This window comes from Dromaius novaehollandiae, chromosome 9 (genome assembly GCF_036370855.1).
Source record: "Dromaius novaehollandiae isolate bDroNov1 chromosome 9, bDroNov1.hap1, whole genome shotgun sequence".
NCBI classification, from domain to species: Eukaryota; Metazoa; Chordata; class Aves; order Casuariiformes; family Dromaiidae; genus Dromaius; species Dromaius novaehollandiae.
This window is the reverse complement of record NC_088106.1, coordinates 7,823,303-7,845,382: the sequence shown is the minus strand read 5'-3', so window position 1 is coordinate 7,845,382 and position 22,080 is coordinate 7,823,303. Positions and strand designations below refer to the sequence as shown.

At 40.5% G+C, this 22,080-nt stretch overlaps 1 protein-coding gene across 4 annotated transcripts in view; it reads right to left on the bottom strand.

Moving 5' to 3' along the window:
* NLGN1 (neuroligin 1) overlaps positions 1–22,080 on the bottom strand; it is a 311,425-nt gene that overhangs the window by 273,217 nt on the left and 16,128 nt on the right. The window lies entirely within an intron of this gene.

Sequence of the window (22,080 nt, the reverse complement as noted above, 5' to 3'; positions counted from 1 at the left end):
TCTGATTTCTGTGAAAGCAAGGCAGAAATCTCAAGCATATTAATTAAGCTCAGCTTTAGTCTGATTCTCCCAAATCGCTAAGCTAGATCTGTGGTTGCTTAAATGCTTGACTGAAATTTTTTTCTGAACAAGGTGTCAACAGAAGACTCAAATGACGTTCTTCAGGTGTTACCTGAAAAATTCATATTACTCTATTCTATATAGTTATAAATTTTTATTATTCTATTTATTCTATTATTATTCTAACAATTTATATTATTATTCCAACAATTTATATTATTATTCTAACAATTTATATTATTCTGGGGACTTTGAGCATACTATTGCAAGAAGCAAGACTACTCAAAAAAAAAAAGATATCTTCATCCCGTGCTTTTCACTGCTTTTCCCAATAGCACTGACCAACTGCCAGCGGGTGTAAGATTGTTGAGCTTCACAAAAGCCAATGATGCTACAACATCTATCATCGAAATGGCATCAGGGAAAGCACACTCTTTACGTAAATGCCCTCTTCTCACGCAGAACCCTTTGACTCACCGACTTTATCGTAGATTGCTGCCAGATTGCCGTATTATCTGTTCCATGTTTTTTTAAAACATTTACATGACAAGATGAGACAGACAAACGAGTCTTCACTGCGATGATATGAATCATTACTCATTGCCAGCAGCACATCCACACAGCTTACATTCTTAAAGGCACATTATAAAAAAAAAGTATGTTTTGTTACTGTTCAGGCAAAATGGTAATCGTAATTTATCGACACTAATTTTGTCTCACAAATCAGAAGTACCTCACAAAAGAAGCTGAGGTACAATGATTTAAAAAAGGTAAAAGCGAAAGAAGAATCAAGCCAAATTTCTTTATTGTGAACATTGGAGGACATGAATGACAAATAATGCTCAATTTGTTTACTAGACGTCTTCACCTTTTCTCTGGATCCATTTAAGCTTTTTTTCCACATAAACTGTGTCTTCCATTGCTAGATTTATGCGCAGGAAATTCTTGATCACTATATGAAGCACAATTAGCCTTAACAAATGCTTTCCATTGATCACCTGCTGTGCATTTGACGTAGGATTTGTTTTGCAATCCCTGCATGTGATTGCTTGCAGTAAGCAGAACAGTTGCTTGATTATGAGAGTGACTTTAAACCTGGGCGCCTTCCATCACCCATTCTGTTCTGAGCAAATATTATGCACTAAAACGCACTTTGAAAATAAGGATACACAATTTTCCACAGTATCTTTTCCAATACCTTTATATAAGTCAAAATCATAAAGAATTGTTATCAATTATAGGGACCTTATTAACTTAGCTCACTCTCATGCATGTGCAAATCCTCCAGAAAGCGGGTCTGAAGGGGTACAGCTCAAAGAGGAACTCGCACTCCTTGCTCCACACCAAGGTGTACATCAAAACACTTTAAATAAAATCCAGAAGAAAATGTCATTTCTCCCAACCTTCTCAGCACCTTCCATAGCCCCTGGTGTCCAAATTGTTTTCAGTCAGTTCAGCACATCTCTAGTGTATAATTTCCTTTATTCGGTGGAATTTCCTGTCATGTCGTGTCACATCAGGACCAGAATGGCTCACTGCCTTTAGAGATGCGGAGCAGTCTACAGCGAGGGGAAAATGTCAGAGCACACCACAGTCAGAGCTGCCTCAATGCGAGGGGAAACCTTCATATGGAAAAACTATTTTAGGCCTCCACAGCAACATATACTTAAAGAAATGTACAGATTATTTTGTATTTCAGGGAAGAATGGAAACACATAGCAAGAGTTCTTTACATCAAAATAGAAAGCAAAAGGCATTTTACATAAATCCAGTTGGGGGGAAATGGAGACACATGCAGTATAAGTCCCTCAGACTCATATTTAAGGGAGAAATCATTGTGCATGTTGAGATTTTTAGCTTGCTTTCGCTTCAGCAGAAGGGAAAAAGGCAAATTCCATGTCAGGTGCTCTGCCCTCTGCTTTCCACCTTAATCTGCTTCTTCTGGGATTTCTCACATTTCAAGCTTATAACAGTGTTCAAACTACCATCATTTGAACGATTTTGAACAATCCACCACTCAGATAGTGAAATATTTTCTATTTCCTCAGAGATTATAGAATCTAGAACACAAAAATTTCAGTCTTAAGTCTAAAAGCAACACAGCCTAACATCTTGGGTCTACCTAGGTTAGAAGCAGAAGATTTTTATCACAGAATTGATTGGGTGAAGAAGATCTGTGGACAGAAAATCAAATTAGATTATGATGTTTCCTTCTGATCTTACAAACTGTGAATCTGTGATTCAACCCTCGGCTTAAGTTCACATACACTGTTTGGCTGGAGACCATTTTTATTAACATTACTGGTCTCTGCCTTCCCTTCTTGTTGGTATAGTTCATTTAGCAGCCCTCTGATTCCACCTAGGAAAAGCAATGCATAATTTAAATAAAAAAAATTACCTGTGTAGTGAGGAAATACTTTTCAAGAGCCTATGCAATGCTGAGAGCTAAATATATCTGTGCTGCTAATTCATGCTCAGTTAGACAAGAGAGCATTTGGTCAATAATTTAGCAATAAAAAAAGTTGATGAAATGTGTGACTTCAGGCACAGGCTGCCAGTTTGTGATAAACCTTATGATAAGCCTTAGCTATTATTTAAGAGGCAGAAAAAGGCATTAGCCCCATGATACTCCGCATTCACACAGCGTGCCGGAATGGGATACAATATAAAAAAATGACAAGCTTGGGAGTTCATAAAGCAGATGGGGAGAAATCCGTGATCACGTTCGATCCAGGAGGGATGGGCATGGTCTGCCTGCAGGCACTGCGGGGTCCCAGCCCTGCTCGCAGGAGACTTGGGTGCGATGGTAGAGGGAGAAGCCAGAAGGCTTGCCAAGGGGAGAAAAAGGTCAAGACAGAGAATGAGCAACGTTTTTATGTCATTCTGAGGGAATAAGTGCACAGAAATGGAAAGTGAGGCACGGTCAGACTCCAGGGAGGTTGCAAAGGAGAAAGCAGATGTGATTTGGCAGGGCTGACCACAGGAAAAAGGAGAAAGATTTCAGCACAACCTGAGGTTGAAAACAGTGTGATAAACACGACAGAAAGTGCTGACCTCAGTGCTGTGTCAGACTCCTCCATTGGCTGAAATACAGCACTGGCATTACAGAAGTCCCAATTTTCCCAATTAGAAGTCCAAGGCTGTAAAAAATGCTTGCAAAGAAAGTGAAGGGAAATTTCACGATGTGGTAAAGGATAACAAGTTCCCACTCATAAAATCGCAGAGTTATTTTTAAAAAAAAATATTCACAATTGTTCTGGCAAATCAGAAGATACGATATCCTGGGATTTTCATACAGGATTCGGTTTCAAAACAGTCGCGTAGCTGGGTCAGGTTTTTGTCGAGATCCATCTTGCAAGGCACCAGTCAGGCCTCCTGTGGGCATACACGCTTCCAAATGAAACACACGCTGCATCACCCCGAACACGACAAGATCATTTGGCACTTCTCATACGAGATCACAAGAGGAGCAAAAAAACCCAACGAAATAAAGCTCCCTGCCTCCACCCAAGGCATCCGAATACGGTCTGTTCTTGGACGCTGTCCCGAAGAAGGGCATACGCCAAGGGAGCTTGGGCTCCACCAGCAGATACAGCAGGGCAGAATCACCCCAGTTTTACATCTCTCCAACTCCTGCTTTAAAGTGAAATGATGTAGAAATCCCACTGGGGACTGCGAGGAGCGAGGGAGTGGGACAGAAGCCCACGTTTACGCTGGTTAAGGAACAGGAGCCCTATCTGGGGGGCATCCCCATGTCTAAGAGCTTCCAGCTGGAGGTTGCTTTTGAACTCAGGCTCCAGCACAGACAAGTGGAAGCTTCCCCTACTGGGACAGCTTGCTTATTCCATTTTGCTAGGATAATTACTTTTGAGCTACTCTAATTGTACAAAAATCATATTCTCTGTTTCATTTTCATAAAATGTCAGTAACCCACGCCTGTCAGGTTCACTAGACCTGGGAATATGCTATGCTCGCATATTAAAAAATATTGAGCTAGTGTGTCAACACAGTTTACTAATTTAGCCATTTCTGTCCTCGTATCTCTACAGAGCTCTTTTGGCTGCCTGCTGTAATTAGTAACTGTCAAGTGTGTCTCACTTTGTCTATAGCTATTGTCACATTAACAGCAACTTACTGTAATTGATTCTCAATTGAGAAGATCACCAGAGATCCCACAAATTATCTTTTACAGTGTGCATGCTCTAAGCTATTAGACTACCCAGCTCAGATAGGAAGATGACCCTTTAGATGATCTAATAACAACGGCTGACATGATTGTTAAATCTGCTGGCACCGAACTGCATGATGTATGATTCAAATGGCAACACAATTTGGTATGTGACATTAATTCTCCATTAATATGTATCATTCTATAGTTCCTTGGCATTTAATCCAAAACTTATCTTCAGAATATAAAAAAAAACTATCTATAAAATAGTAGGGTGATAGACCTAATGAGAATAGACTGTCTTTGTAACGTTGTTTATATATTGCTTCATTATTCCTTTTTTTTTTTTGTAAAGGTGCCTTATTAAAATTGGAAAACAGAGACAGAAAGAATACAAAAAAGCTCCCTAAAGATAGTTAGCATTTCATTTTTCTGTGCCAATTTTTTAAAAACACTGAAACACCAGAGAATACTGTTTGTCAAAACTGACTACAACAAATCATTTTTATATTTAAGATTTCATCCCCACACTTTACTTAAGTAACGAAACTCTCAAAATATTTAGTGAAAAATAATAAGATCTGTTTTTCAGAGTTATGACTTTCTGAGGTCTTCTCTTAATTGTACATCACGTGATCAGCAGGACAGCCACAGAAAACTGCATCAAGAAAATGAAGAATGGCAGCATATTATGGACATCTCAAGAGTGTGTTCCTTTCACACGGGTCTTTAAAGTCTAGCTTCTAGAGAGAGCTAATGGTCTGTGCGTAATAAATAAATGGTCTAGCGCCATAAATATCTTTTACATCATATTACCCCAGGGAGACCTGAGACCTACTATCTTCAGCACATGAAAGATGTATTAAATGTGTTCTGACCACTGACTGTCAGGTTTATACTCGTCAAAATTGTCTTAGACATCAAAAAATTATAGGCAATGTTTTGATCCTGATGAAACTCATGCAGAAATTGCCTTTACTTCATTTTCCTGTCTTTGGGAAATACAACTCATAGCAAGAGCATCCACTGTCATCACTGAGAGAAGAAAAAGATCTCTTTCTTTTATGTGTTCCTATTTATTCAACATTTTTCCCCATATTACAGAAAAGAATCCTTTGCTCTCAGTATATTGCCAACCATATGCCCAGCCCTTTATCGCTTGTTGACCTCCTCTTCTGGCCTGGGCTCTATTTTCCAATGTGTGATAGCTTGTGAAGAATTAGTGGGATGTGGTAGATCTTTCATTAAACTTGCTGGTAAAGATAATTTCATAGTATAAATATTATACCCTCTGCTCTGGAACTATCCATCTTCTCAACTAGTGGGAAAGTAATATGGGGGATGACTAGGGGAAAGAAAAAAAGAGGAGGCTAAGGGGAATGAAGAAAGTGAGAGGAAGCACATTGTCAGAAGAAGAATAATGCCAAGGTTCTTCTACTCTGAGCAAGCAATGGGAAGCAACACACATGAATATGGCAGCAAAGCTAAACACATTTACATGTAATTTTATACGGTTGAGCACTAAGCCATTGCTCAAAGTGGACAATTTTGTAATGAAACATATGCCTTTTATCTCCTTTACATCATGTTTAAAAAAAAAACAAAGAAAAAACAAAGCAAAAATCTCCCACAGCACATAGGCTGTAATAACGTCCCAGGGAGACAGCAGCTGCGAGTGCAGCACACTTAACCTGGGCTCGGAAGCAACCTCAGGTTTCAGTCTCACCGTGGCTTGTCACAACGCAGAGCATCGGCGAGGTGACGCCTGAGCCGGTGGGTGACAGAAGACGCCGGGCAGCGCATCACTTACACGCAGCCCTTCGGGAACGAGCGCCGAGACCAAGGTGCTCAGCCTCGCTGTCTCTTCCCGCAGTAAAGTGACAGCTTACCAGAGGTACAAAGAGGTGCAACTCGAGAGAGATAAAAACAGCCACTTACAACAAGAAGGAAAGTAGAAGGGTCTGCTGTCTGAAAGGAATGGGGAAAGCCAACTAGAAACATCTCTGACTTGAAGTCATCAAAACAACTGCCTTTTTTTAGGGTCAAGTGGAATAGGCTTAAAACATACCTGAAAATACATTTGTAGAAATATTGCTACTTCCTCTGGGTAAAATAAACCTAAGTGCATTGCCTGGTAAAAGTATCAGATTATTTTCCTGGTTTATCAAAGCTTTTGGCTTATGGAATAAGTTCAGAAAGAAATACTGCTATGTCAATGGGCCCCAGCTTAACAGAGATATTCAGAGACCGCATCCAGGGATCGTTCACTATCTCTTCCCTGAAGCTGCCAATAAAGTCATTAACTAACAACAATTTGAGCTGTAGACTTGCACAAATGTGGAGCACAGACCAACAAAAACGGCACCAAGATGACCTTGCACTGACTTCACAGGCCATCAGAGACCCACCAAAACCACCCAGCCTACTGGAAGGTATCTACCCACTCGGACCTCCTAGAACAAGGGCTGAGATTCAAAACGTTCTTCAGAGTGACACCAAGATAACAGCCCTGAAACTTCATTACTGTTTTTAGGAAGAGTAGCTTGTTTCATAGAAAAATGTGGCAAGATAAGTGTCAATCAGCATTCATCAAGACATCAGTCTTCTCCCATTCTCTTTTCAAGGCTGGAACACCAAGCACAAAGGCTCTACGTTACCTTGCCAAAAGCAAAAATCTTGTCTTTTAGTCTATTTACTAGCACATTAAAACACTCAGGAGACAAAACACTTTCACTGAACCCTGTCATCTTTAAAAAATGAAAAATGTGGATCAGTATAACTTCATCTGGTAATAACTACATTTGCGCTGTTGAATAAATTCGGTAGAAAAGAAACAGCCCTAATTGAAATAGTTAAACCAATATAAAAATTATGTTTACACAAAATGTAATTCTGCTGTTTTCTGGGCAGGGTAATATGGTCATATTTTTCAATACTTAGGGATCATTTTCTATCTGTGAAGTGTTTAACAAATACCATCCCTCAGGTGTCCCTGAACAGCAGGTTGTGCCAGCTAATATCAAAGCTGAGAATTTAACATCTGACTTGCTTAATTTTACAAAAATGAGCAGAATTAACCTGGCAGAGCAGAGCCTCTGTGCTCAGATTAAAATAATTTAAGGCTCAGGCTACTTGACTGCATTTTTCCGGCTGTTTTTGAAAAGAAAAAAAACCCCACAAACCAAAAAAATAAACCCTCTTAGATGAGCTTTCTCCCTTCTCCCTTTCTGGACTATTCCAAGCACTAAGACTGCTCTCACTAAGCAGGTTGAAAGCAGTGGCTGTGGGAGTAAAATAATTCTGCAGCTTTGCTTACCTAGTACTGTCTTAGAAACCATTAAGCAGAGGTAGTCACAGTCCTTGCCAAGAAACTTGCTGTGAAAGAAGAAAATTTCCCATATTTTTTCAAAGACTCATCCAAAGCCAAAGAAGAAGAGAAGAGTAGCAGGTGAGGATGGAAACGATAAGCTGTGGCTCCCTTACTCCAGCCATGCTTCCCCCTCAGTACCGTTGGGTGCAAAGCCCCCAGACACTGCTAGGACAGAGCACAGGAGCTACAACAGAAATACGAGAAAAGGGAGCTACACGTCAAGAGCTAACCCATTTCTCCACCTCACAGCCCCACGCTCTGCTAGTTCATGTGCTTTTGTGATACCACTTGAGCTATTACAGTGTCACTGGATTAAAAAAAAAAAAAAAAGGAACAGGTGCTGATTTTCCTTCTGGTCTATGAGGCAACATGACAAAGCAGAGTCTCCTATTAAATCTTTTATCTTCGTGCTAAGGTTTTCTGACATTTTAAATATCAGCTATAATGATTAACATCTCTCCTTTAAGCCAGAAGCTAAAATCCACCAGTCTGCCACATACAGTGACACCTTTAAACACTCACACACTTCAGCAGTTACTAATTTTCCAATCCAGTACCTGGATATGACATTTTGACAAGTTTGCAAAGGATTTACTGAACTACTTATTAGTTCAATATATAAGAAGTACACCTTTTTGCAGTACCTTTTTATTTGAAAAAAACCCTTCTGAATACATTTTGTATGTGATTTTCTAAAGTAGCTTTCCCATTGCTCTGCTTTCACGTGCCAAAAGGGTCTAATGGTACTTTCAGCATTCAGGCAACTTAGAACATCAAATTGCTTCAGCATTATTTTGAGGGGGAAAAAAAAAAAAACCCTATTTTCTATCTAAGTTCTCGTAAGCAACACAGCCATTAGGCAAATGGGTGGTTCAAGAACTTGCAATGGCATGTGCAGTGATTTAAAGTAGATGCCATCAGTTATCCAGCGGTTCGTGTAAAACAGGAACATGGCCCGAAGCTGCTTTGTATTTGATAGATGTCTCCATCAAAAACACCACCATAAAAAAGCAATGCTGTTGGTGTTTTAATAAAAAGGTAGAAGCACGATAATGGAAAAATCCTTGGAGGTGAATGTAGCAGGGGACACAGTGAAGGCTGTGTGAGGAAGCTCTCACTGCTTTTTTGCATGCAGATTCACCGGGAAAGCAAGAAGCTCAGTCCAATACTATTGGCAACTACTAAATTACTTATAGGAAACTTGTTCTCATTCAATTAACTTAGAACATCCAGGCAACGGCCATATTATTCCTTCCCGCTGAGGTCCTCCTGGGTCAAGTGATTGTTCTCCTATTTCAGAAAAACTGTAGGTTATTTGTGAATAATGTGAGCAAACTACAGCTTTGCTCTGATATGCTCCTCTGAAGAATCTAAGAAGCTTTTTACTGTTTTGAAGGTAAACTGGATCACGTGTTAACTCTGGTACAAACTACAGGCCAATTTACTGGGACAATAATGAAAACTAGAATCTTTCACAGCGGGTTGACATTCAGCATGTATCATTAGATAAAACATTGGCAGTACAATTATTATGCCGCACTAAAATAGGTCCGATACTGCGCGCACACGTCATTTCCCCTGCAGATTTTACAAAGTGTTTGAACTAGTAAAGAGTAGGAGAAACTGAGATTAAAAATGACCTTCCAAAAGTCATGAAGTAGACCAAAAGCACTGGAAAACAAGAATGGTACCCAGACTTTAAATTCAATTCAGAGGCCCGCTTATTGAATGATGCCTCCTCATTTGAACTACAGGTCTCATCCACATGCATTACCGCTCCCTTGGCAAGAATACAAAGTTCCATGGGCTAAACGTTGTCTCGGATGCATTCAAACGCATCTAAGATCACTCCAAGTGATCCCAGAAGAATTTAGCCCTCACACTTCTAGGAAGGTGACATCTTCCTAATCCATCCCCATATGGCTATCCCCCTCGCCCAGGGCTTGTGTGCTGTGCCTTCTGGAATACAGCACTACTCCTCATGAACCGTCAGAAATCAAAGACAACACATATACTACAAGCTTTCCTCACTGGAAAAAGAAAATCAGTCCTCACATAACGGAGATAGTCATTTCTCTCTATATTATAGTGCATAGGCCTTGGACAACCGGTTGTTATGAAAAGGTAATGATCCATGTGGACATTTTTGAACCTATGTTTTGAACTTTATGGAAAGATGTGAATTCATACATACAAATATATTATTTTTAAAACATATATATAGTCTTTTATCAGTGATCGCTTTCAATTTACAGACATTCTCACTTCTAGCAATGGATAAGGCTGAGGCATGAGGGAAGGAGTTTGGTGCCAGGTCCCATTTTCCCTCAACTCTCAGAATCTGTGGAAGAGCAGGATCTGAGCCGGCATCAGACACATTACTGTGGTTGTATTTATTTTCAAATGTATACCAAAACAAATTTTGCTCTTCCAGTTTGTAATTCAAGAACAGCACCCAAACCCTAAACCAATTGAAAGATTTCTCTCTGTCTGTCAAATAAAAGAGTAGGGAGTTTGGTTATTCCAGCAAAATAAATCAATATGTTAAATGATATAAATATCATAAACATGATATGAAGTGCAAGGCATATAAAAATTGTGCTATAATTATGGAAATAATGCATTTATGAATTATGCAATGGCAATTCTGTTTCATCGTTTACTTTTTACAAGAGCTTTTAATTAAAAATTAAAATATATATTTTAAAGTAACACATCACATTTTTAAACTGCATTTTTCCTTGGAAAGTACTAGAATCTATATTATTAAAGAAATATAGATTTCAGCTTGTTTCAAAAGCACTGCAGAGGAATTGGCAGGTTTAGCCTATAGAATATCTATGAAACAACTACATAATCGAGAAGGAATACGATCAGATTTTGAAAATACAAGGATATCATTAAAGAATCCTTTTTATGACGTGAATGATCTATTAACCCTGTCCCTTCGCTTGGACAGGATGTTCATAGTAGACAGGCACAATCCAAGAGTCATTAAATGGAAGCAGCTCATCTCAATCCTGGCCCAAGTTGTTTTCAAAACAAATATTCTGTGTTGTGCCAAAGAAGTTACTCAGTCTGTCTCTGCAATGTTTCACTTTGTAGCCTGACATTTTTAATAGAAATTTATTGATTTTTATATAGTTATAAGATCAGAAATATATGGGGTTTTTATAATACCAAATAGAATTATTTTGTAAAATATGCAAGACTCTTCTAGAAGACTTCAAGTATTGCAAGAAACATAAGGGAAACGAGAGATAAACGTGCTCAACATTCGCAAGAGGAGACATTTCCTTTATTCGTTTGAAACCTATTCCAGTACCATTTTCAGTGCAGGCTCAGGTTGCAGCACGCTCAGTAATGCTCCCGGGTGCCATCTGGTGTTTTATTTTTACATTGCCGTTCTTGTTAGAGGAAGATTTTCTGCAGATCTATTTTATCGTTGCGTTCAGCACAAATGGGGGGGGGGGGGGAATCACAAAACAACAATTGTAAACTGTTGCTTTAGTTTAGGCACAATGAAACTTGGAGTCTTTCCAGTGCCAATTCTTGGACATTGCAAATACATGTGTAGTACATGCCATACTTCCTGTAACATAAAAAAAGTTACAATAACCTTATTCATTTCGGGCCAAAATTTAACTCTCTCTCATCTGAATCTTTTAAATATAACCTAAAAGGTGAATAAAGTCTGATATCCTTAAAGCTAGTTCCAACCACCAACATTCTCCTGCTATACTTCAAACAAGGCTTTTGTTATGTCTTTTATTCATTTAAAGCTTTGCTGACTACTTCGAAGGCCAAGCTACATACGTGGGTTTGGCAGGCACAATATAATGTTCTGGCACTCGATCAGAAGAACAGAAGTGATTTCACTTTTCCCCTATATATAAATGAATAAATGTTCCTATATTTCTGTACTTTTCTTTAAAAGTGAATTTGTTCTAAAAATAAAAGTCAAACATGTCAGATAGAACTATATTTAGACAGACCACATTAGGCCTGATTTTCTTGTTTCCTTTTACACTGAACTCAATGGGAATTCTGTGCATGTAAAGATGACAAAATTGGGCCTTTTATTACAGCCATATTGAGCTTTTCTCCCATTGCCGCATAGTTACTCAACGGCATAGTTCCATCGACTGTAATGAAGCTATTGCAATACGGTGCTAAAAGAGCAACGGAGTCAACCTGAAATGTCTCAGAAGGATCCTGATTGCCTCACAGGAGGGGACCGAGATAAGGGAGAAGAATTTCCCGACATTTCGCAGGCGATACTTTCTCTATCTCACGGCATCGAGGGCAGAAGGAGCAAACGCTTCGCTACCAGATTGCCCAGCTCCCGAAACACTGCGATTCTGGCGATGGGATCCGCTGCCTACATACAGACACCCTGCGCCTTGGAGGTGCCGCGGGATGTTGAAGACCTGCTCAGAGCCTGACACAGGACCTCCGGGATGTCTACATCCTCCTGGAGCAGCGGCTGGGGGCCAGGCAGGACACCCCAAACCCCGGGGGGGGGGGGGGAAGTCGGCACCCCAAGCATCAGGTTTCCCCGTTTTCCTAATGGATGCGCAGGTGCAGAGTTTCCATGTTATATAGCACACAAGGTATTCACCAGAAGTGCTTTTAAATGCACACTTATTTACACACTAGAGTAAATAATCTACAGCAATTCTGTGTGTGCACGTGTATTTTTCCCGGCTAACACTGTGTGTGCCCCTATGTGATTTATCCCAGTCGGGCTTCCTGATCTCAGCAAATTCATATTCAACTCTTGTTTGTTACAAAACCCAAAAACAGTTCGGTGACAGATTACGATATAACCAAAGCATGGACAGGATTTGCTGGATATCCTATGTTTACATCTCTGAGAGGAGAAAAAAGTGCAAGACCTCAGCCAGCTAATGATACATGCAATAATTTCTAACTATGAGAAACTGCTCACATCTGGTTAGCAGAGACCCAACATCATACACATATGGCATTTATTTTGTTCTTTCTCCAAAAGCTGTCTGCCTAAGAAGGGTATGTTAATACTGTTTTGCAAGTAAACATTTATTCATGAACAAGGCTGTGTACAAGCAAAACCTGTTTTCTGACTTTTCCAGGTATGTAAATATTGTGAATCAGTGTGACATAGTACGTCCTGACATAAACTGATTTAAACGAAAGTGAACTTTCATAATACGAGTTACCAATATCAAGAAACTGATTATCCACAAAGTAAAGAAGTAGACGCAGCAGTGGTGAGTGTTCAAATTAAATCTGTTTTCCAAATCTAGCTGCAATATGAGCTTATTTATGACTATTTCTACTTTTAAAGCGTACAGAAATTTTCAGGGAAAAAATGGATGGAAATTGAAAGCAAATATAATTTATGATAAAATATTCCCATTCAGCTAATGCCCCTGTCATAAGAGGGAACGTACGCTGCTCCCAGACCATCCTGAGAGCTTATACAGAGCCACGAAAAATACAGCTTATGCAACTGTTCACGGGAGCTGTAAGAACAGCGATAATAGCTCGATTATGGTATTTCATCACCCTACTAGGGGTCAAGCAACAACAGCTAGAACTCTTTCACACAGTAAGTAGAGTGAGAAGATGATTTTTACATTTGCATAACTCAAACTTACTGTTTTACTTCGCAAAACTTCCTGAATTCCCACTTCTATTCCTACATACACATACAGCTCCCTCTGTACTAGTAGCTGAGCATCTAAGCAAAAGTCCTTTTCACCAAGTGTGCTACAGTTGTCACACGTTTCCCAGCTGGGGAGAGAGTTACCTTCCCTTTTTTGGCATCTCTTCCCCATGTTTTGACAAATTTATGAATGAAATACCTACATCACTCATGAAGTTTGTGCACTCTCCCAAAATGGTTATCACACTGCTTGCATCCTCCCAGATCAGGCCCCCAAATAAAATCTTTCTAACACTTCAGTAACTTCATTTGCAGAGCTCTATGGGTTTAAAAGCAACGCTGCTATTTCTGCAGAGAATTACCCCAACTATTTGCTACGGCGCAGAAACTGTAAGGTCACGATGGGACTGAGCCTACCCTTGTTTCATAAGCAGCTTCCTTCAACAGCTGTAATATCTAGGACAAGTGTTCGGAGAGTGTCATTTGGCCTCACTGAGTGATTCATTGTATACTGGAAAACTGCTCGGCATTCTTCTGGACGGCTCGGCAGCGCAGACAGGACAAAGCCCCATTTAGCTGGAAGCCCGGCATAGTGGCTCATTATTCACCTGCCACAGCAGTCACAATATTGTGAGGGCTTCTAGACAATGCTTACAATTCCTACCTTTTTTTACCCCCTTTTTTTCTTTTTTTAATAGGAACATACTCCATTTTCTACCTTTGTATCCTAAGGGCAGAAGCTGTGTACAGACAGAGCAAGCATAGGGAAATTGGAGTCCTTTTCTTTTATAATAAAAGAAAAATAAATTGCCAAAGTGCTCCACTAACTACCACAGGATGCTCAAGGCTCTATTATCCTGCCTTGGCATCGATAATACGCACTTCATCCTGAGAGAGAGGGAGAGAGAAAGAAAGAGAAAGAGAGAGAGAGAGAAGGAGGTAGAAAAGAAATGGAAATAAGCTACTCCATCATCTATAACCTCTGATTCAGCCGCTTGCCAGGTGTCCCCGCAGCACTACAAACTAACCTTTACCAACCTCTGAGTCATCTGGCTGACATCTGTCACAGACGTCTGCACCATGCAACGAGGAGCAGGCTCAAAACAGCCGAGGTCCTCGGCTCGCTTTATTGCTGCTCCGAGTCAGCCGAACTGCGGAGCAGTGTCAGCCGCAGCCGGCTGTCCTTGAGATGACCTACGCATGATGCATCCTTGTGTGCATGGCTAATATTCCTGGGAGATCCGGGAGGAGACGCCAAGGAGTCCTGCATTTTGGTGCTTACTGGAAAGAGCAGACCCCTCAGGAGCAAGAGAAATGAGGGGAGGCCACAGCCACAGCGAGCAACAACAACAAATTTGCCTGGATCTGTCTGAAGCGCTGAAGAACTGCACTCACAGCCAGGCCTTACAAGAGAAGTAATCCCGATCTTTAATCCGTTCCTTACACCCAGTACTGCAGCTTGCACTGTTTGATTTTGGGATAAATACATTTTAAATGCCACGCTGAAGGAAACGCGCTCCCTCCAAAAGGGCTACATTTAACAGCTGGGTTTTTCCTGAAGTATATTTTTGCTCAGAGCAGTAATAATTCAATAAAACTAAGAGGTGGCTTTAACAGTTTTCCTCTCAAACGTGTGTCCTGTAATACACTGCTGCACGGGGATATCCTCAGCGCTCTTGTGAAGGCTTTTAGCGGAGAAAGATTTCTACCTCAGCAGGGAGGTAAACAATATCAGCAGGTCCTCCAGCAATACCCTAAATGGCACCTGCATTTAATTTCTGCAGCCCTTACAGCACTTTTTGTCTTTGTTTTTGTTACCACCTCCTCCTTCCTCCAAACTCATCACTGTCACGTTTACCGAAGGCATATATTACACCACGGCGCGTATTCCAGTTACCTTCACTTACTGCGTGTCTGCGTTGCAAAAAATCATAAAAAGGTATTTGGGAAACAAATGCTTCAAAACCCATGCTGCATCCCTGTGGAGATTGCCTCCTACTTCCTATTAAACCAAAGCGCGCCATATGTTTTAAGGGCTTTTAACCTCCTTTCTTCCTTGTACAGTTCTGTACTGGAAATTGCGCTGCTGTTTTTGCTACTGTATGATGTGCTTTTTGCTGGGGGGAAGGGAAGAAAGGGAGCGAGAGGAGGACGGGAAGGAGATTTCACAAGCAAAGGGGATGCTCCTGTAATAAAATCTGCGATACGGGGAACTATGGCTTTCATTAAGGTAACAGAGAAGTATTTACCACATTAAATCTGTCTACTCACGGGCTGCGGCAGTAACACCCAGCAGATACCCCCGGACTCCCTCTAGCAGAGGGCTTCCCCGCTGCATAGAGGCGAGTCCGGAAAATGGAAGGATCCATCTAAAAATGCCCTCAAGGAAAAGCGCATCCACCTTTTCCTCCTGTTTCAATCCCGGGGGAGGCTGGAACCACCATCACGGGTCCAGGAGAAGCGAGGGCCGTGTCACGGCAGCGACTGACGACCACTTTCACACTGACACTGGTGCTCACGTGGTTTTAAGTCACCAGCCTCCCCATGCTTGGCGTCATCCCGTAAGCACCAGCTTCGGAAGCCAAAGGCTACATGAAACTTTCAGTTAATGTATTTCTAAGCTTTGTGACTGCTGAAAACCATGAAAAGTGAATCCAAAAATTTAGGAAAAAGAGGCAAATTTAAATTGCTCATGGTATTTTTTCTAAAGTCTCATATAGTGGGCAGGATGAGGGCAGCATTTCTGATTTCCTATTCTAAGAACTGGGAAGGGGGAGGAAAATCAATTTATTAGTGTATTTTGACTTGATTAATAAGAAGGATATCTATATAAATCTTTTGGCATCCCAAATTATAATTAATATCACAACAAAATCCCCACAAGCATTAAAATAATACATGTATTATGCTCCTTGGCATGTTTATTTCATATGGACACCAATTTATGCATTAGCTACAATGCTAATTAGAGCTTGCACTGTTGTACTGTCTGGTACGGTAAAGCTTTAAACTAGACTAATGCTTAATTGTGGAAGATCAAGTAGATAATTCTTATTGCTGCTTTCTTAATCCAGTGTTAATACAATCCATAAGAAAATGTAACTACATTTTCTCCAGTAGGACACAACAGAATTCAAGTGAACGCACGCGATCATTCGGCAACAGTTAACATACGAAAACGATAAAATTTTTCAGAAAGAAAGTTTGAACGATGGCTTTGGATTATAAATAATGCAAATAAGTATAGTTATGAAGTGAATTTTCTGCCATGAGAAACATGGTAGCATCCTATTGATTATTACTATAAAAATCTACAGAATTTAATTGTGAATTATGTCACCGTAATGGTTCTTTCAGAAATTGGCTTCTGCCTGTACTGCAGGCAGGTCTCTTCTCTGTGCTAATCACATAAACTCTTAACTAAATTGCTTTGATTTCAAAGGGATGAAGATTTTGCCCTCTTTGTGATAGCCTACAGGAGTTCTTCTTAAAGCTACCATAAAGACGACATTTCCTCATTTCTGTATGAACACGTATTTTCCTGTTCTTTCTCAAAAGCTTCTCCTGTGAGCTTTTCCATGTGGTTATGAGATTTACAGGACCTATGGGGACTCTTCATCTGTATTACTCTCTAGAAACTCTACTGAAATAACATTAAGGCTCCTAAGTCAAAGACTCAGAGGTTAGGAAACACCAGAATTAAGTTAAACTGATCTAGTTTGGCCTATTATGCAAATATAAATGACTGCCTATAATCACACATTCACCTCCTGCCCCATACCTGCTTCAGAGCACGGAGGGACATAGGTCCTCAGGCAACAACTTTCTTTGCATGACAAAATGATGCATTTCTCTTAATCTTACTTTGACAAACAGCTAAGAGCTCTTCCCTGAACTTTTCCAACAAAATCCATCCTGAAGCTGAGACCAGCACAGATGATTTTAAATGGTTCAAACTTAAGAAAAAGCAGCCGCCATGTGTCATGATGGGAATGCAAACGATACTCACGGACACTAACACTACCCCTCGCTGATGGCCACAGAAGGTCCAGTGACACAGATACAGCCAGAAGCGATGGTGGACCTGCCACCACGCACCTCCTGAGCCTGGGGTGCCCATCAGGAACACAGTGACCGCTCCAGGACATGCCCAAAGTCCCATGTTCACACCCAACATCCTGAAAACTCGATTCTCGCAGATGTACCCGTTGCCACTTTGGGCTCCACCATGGTTGCTATGCGTTATTAAACAGCTGCCACATTTCATTTGAGCAGGAACTGCTTCGGAGAGGCTGATGACTCCTGTATGCTTGTTCACAAAGCACTCTGGGATTCAAGGTGTTGCTCTTTCTTATTTTTAAAAATAGAGACATGCAGTATCCACACAGTATGTTCCATGAATGTCATGTATCATGAAAGATTAATTATTTTGGAAGTGTAAATATTTATGGTTATTGTTCAAAGGCGCAGACTACCTTCTGCTCTAGTCTTTAACTTTACATTGCGGTTTGCTGCTACCAACACTTCAGCTTCTGTCAGTTATTCCATTTTAAAAGACAATTTTATTTTTTTTTTTTTACAACTTCTGCCATTACTTTCCCTGCTGTGATTTATGACCGAAATTCTCATTCCAAAAAGAAATACAAAGAGGCTGAGCCAGTTTAATGACCAGAAAAGAAAAGAAACTGAAGGATTGTGTCATTTTGTCCCCTGTTATGTGTGGAGTGAGGGGAAAAAAAAAAAAAAGTCACTCAGGTTTCCAAAGCAGAGTTTCTTCTTGTTTTTCACATTAGAGATGTGGGCTGGGAGAACTCTAAAGAAGTCCGGAAAAATGAGGAATTTTAACTCTCTGTCTTTGAGATGATTAATTTTAGGTTCTGAATGGAAGAACGCTAAGAAGAGCATAGGGTGTCACTCCTATTCTCCTAAGTAAAGGTAGCGCCTGGATGAAGGGAACCAAGGTGTTTTTTCCTGACCCCAAAAAAGCAGAGCTCCAGGATTAGCTAAATCAAATACTCCCTTATGCCCAAGACAAGCAAAAAGAAAGTTAAGATAAAAACTGTTGAGAGGTTTAGCATTTTAATACACATGAAAAAAGCCATGGTCCATTTTTTAATCTTTCTCCCCCATCATAGGTATAATTACTTTTTCATGTTTGTATGAGGCACTTGGGCCAGCATATCTCAAATTACGATAATAAAATCATACAGTTAATAGCTGGTTTTTTCCTTCTAAAAGATATATGTATACATGAGCGAGAGAGAGATTAAAAAAAACCTTGTATTTGTGTTGCCACAGCGTCCTTGTTTGCACTACCAGCAGTAAAAACTGCGACAACTAATGGTGAAATTGTGCCAAAAAGAATTTTGGATATCTTTATTCCTAAAACCATCCAACATGTTAGAGTAGCAAGGGCTTTTCAAAGCTGATTTAATTTTTTGTCTCGCTTGTTTACTTTATGCGTTTCTGTCAGCCCGAGCAACGAAAAGGAAGAAATCAGTTCGCTTTGATTTCAGTTGGACGCAAGTCAATTTTAGTCTCAGACAATCCTTTGTTGGAGCGTGACAGGGCATTTGAAATACAGAAATCTAGAGATTTGTAGTTTAATAAAAGTTAATAGTATTTAAAACCCCTAAAACATACTCTGAGCTTTGATTTTGTATTACCTCGATTTACAAAATCTAAAAATTAAGATTAATTTCAACTAACAATACTTCTTTAATATAGAACATATGTATTCCGTACTACTATTTTACCAACGACTTCAGCTACTACAAGGTAACTCCCAAGCACAAAGTTATCAGTAGGTTACTACAAGTCGGTCTTATAATTATTTAATCTGAACACCATTTTGTTAAAAATATAACACAGCTTTTTGCTTACTGCTTGAAAATGGTAAGAGGAAAGGAAAATCTACATCTGCCTCCGGAAAATGCCAGGTACCAGAGTCCTTCAGCGGCTCTCTGGCACTAGGAGCAGACTTTCACCAGTCCATGCAGACACACAGACGTATCCAAAAATGCACAGAGAAAGCAGCAACATATTCTATTCAAAAAACACAAATAATTTTAATTGCAAAAACCTCTACAAAATATTCCTGAAGAGGAAAATGCCCGATGGCCACTCTGCTGTTAATACCTAGCCCTTCTAAGTTACATAGCTTTTTAGAAAGCTGAATTTTTAATCAATGAGAGTTCTTTCACTATTCACAAGAAACGAGGGCAAGATCACATCAGAATCTGGATTACATCAGACTGGCAGCAAGATAAGGTCAATTAGGGATCAGACTTTTGCTAATTCAGGTCTCTGTTTTATTACCAGAAGGAATTACTCTGATTCACTAAAAGGAGCAGAATAATAAAGCAGTTCATCCCTGCTTACCACGGACCATAAAATGAATATGGATATTGAAAAGTCATGCTCACAGAAACACTGGAATTAATTCAGTTGCCACTGCACTCCACACAGCCTAAACCTCCTTTTAAAAATTTTGGGTCGCTAAGATAACATAGAAAACTTGAAGCACAATGATTTTGTCACATCTGCTGCCAGAACAAATGACATGATGACTCCAAGAAAGGCATAAAAGTCGTTTTTCTCTCTTCTTTGAAGGAGGTATTGGCTCAGGGCAGACAGTTTGGATCCAAATCTGAATTTCTCCACTGCTCAAGGTGAAACCCAGGTGTGCTGCTAAGGCCCGCTCCACTTTCAAAGTCAGTTATCAGGGACTTTGGTTCTTCCACTAAAACTGCTAAGCGTTAGCATCTGCGTGAACAGTCAGCGCTCCGGGCCGCCTCACCGCATCTGTGAAGTCTCGCACCAAACGCCGCTAACAACTGATCAGCGCTTGCTATGGGCAGCGGCGTTTCGTCGGCGCCGGGTGCAAACCCGCCGGAGGGGTGGGCAGCGCTCGCAGCCACTGAAACGCTGCATTTTTCCCACTCCTCCGAGCTGAGAGCACGATAGGTACAATACAGTTTGTTCTGTAGCTTGGGCATGTTTAACACTATGACTCAAACGTGAATGCAGTTTTGACGGGATTGTTTCCTACTTTTTTTTTTTCCCCCAGCATAACACGAACGCCTTTCTAAACACATGCAAATATAAAGCTGTACAGGTGACACACTAAAAATATAATTGAAGTTTGTGCTTTCATAAAAGCAATTAGCAATCCCTCAAGTTGCAATAGATGACAGTCTCAAGAGCATTGCTTCCCTGGCAGCAAAGTAACTGCAACCTACATTACAGTCAAATGTTCTGTTCTTTAGTGCTATTTTGTTATAACAGGCAAGTACGAGGTTGGTGATTATGCATTTATTCACTTGTATAGCTTTTGGCTGATCTTTTTGTCCACAGACTAGACACACACACTCCACTCATGTATTTTAAAATATCCCCTCTTAAAGTTAGTGAAAAGAAAATTACAGTAAATGAGCAAATAAATGCAACTCCAGGTGGAGAAGGACAACAGCACTATGGGCAATGTCTCTTTCGCTCTAACTATCCAGGGTGAAAGTAAAGAACACACAAATATGTGGCTTGCTCAGAATTCCTAAAGTGAGGGTAATTATGCCTATGCTATAACAACATTATAACTAGACTTACAGACATTTTACAGCCACTTTAAACTATCAAAGCAACATCAAGAGGCTTTAGGGTCCTTAGCAATCATCCCTCCAGTTTCAGCAAAGGGGACGAATCCAGCTCTCGCGGTAGTCAGTGACAGCACTGCCATCAGACAAGTCTTTAAATTAACGGCTATCTTGAACTGCACGTCAATAATCCCCAGGTTAATCAACTTCTCACCTGCTTAAAATTAGGAGCACCCTTAAGTGAGGGCCTTAAATAAGTGCAGACTGAGTCTCTGAATGTATAGGTGCAGCTCCTTAGTAGGATGAACAATATTTGATAGAAAAGAAATGATGCCTGAGCATGTGGTTAGAGCAGCTCTTTGCTCTGAGCAGAACAAGGTGAGACAGCATCTCACCCAGGCAGCGCTTCTGCTAGCCAGGGACTTGTATTTTTTTTCCCCCCTTTGCTATTGCCAATTATTTCATCATGTATTCTACCATATGATAATCCCTTAATTCATGTGATCTCCATTGCAGCAATCGTACCACAGTCTCCGTACAGTACCATACAATACACGACACCAGGAAATAATGTCAGCATTAGTGGGTTTCTGTAAGCAAAATGTAGCCTATTCACCTCTGGTTACTCTGCATTGTTTATACGCAGCTTTATTCCTTGTGCTCATCCTTTCATATATCTAAAATTAAAATCTTATTAATAAAGATGAAAACGATAATGCTTTTACACAAGCTCAAGAACAGCTTCAGAGTGCAACCGATGCAGCACTTTGCAGCGTGCCACCACTCCATCGCCTCTGGGACGGATGGAAATCCAGGGGCTACCATCGCTGGACCAAAGGTGGCCTTGCCTTAGGGGCTGAATGTGCTGCTAATCCCTCTGAATGGGCCATTTTCCATTGTTTCATATGATTTTAGGAAACTACTAGCCAGCTCAGAGGCGAGCTAGCCATGGGAGCAAGCGACCTGTCTGATCATATAGGTCCCGATGTGAAACATGCTCTTGCTTCTGCCACCCATTGAGTTAAATGATTATATGCGGTCGCCGAAAGAGCACCGCTAAGACACTGAGTGGTAAACACACAAATCAGGTCAATCCTTTTGCTTTCCTTGTAATCCCCGCGCGTAATTTGTTACTGGCTTTTACTGCTGCCTCTTTCTCCTCTTCCTGCACTCTGTGCACGCACGCGAGCGCTCCTGCTCTCCCGCTCCTCCCTGCCGGGCACCACGGCAGTGCCGCCTT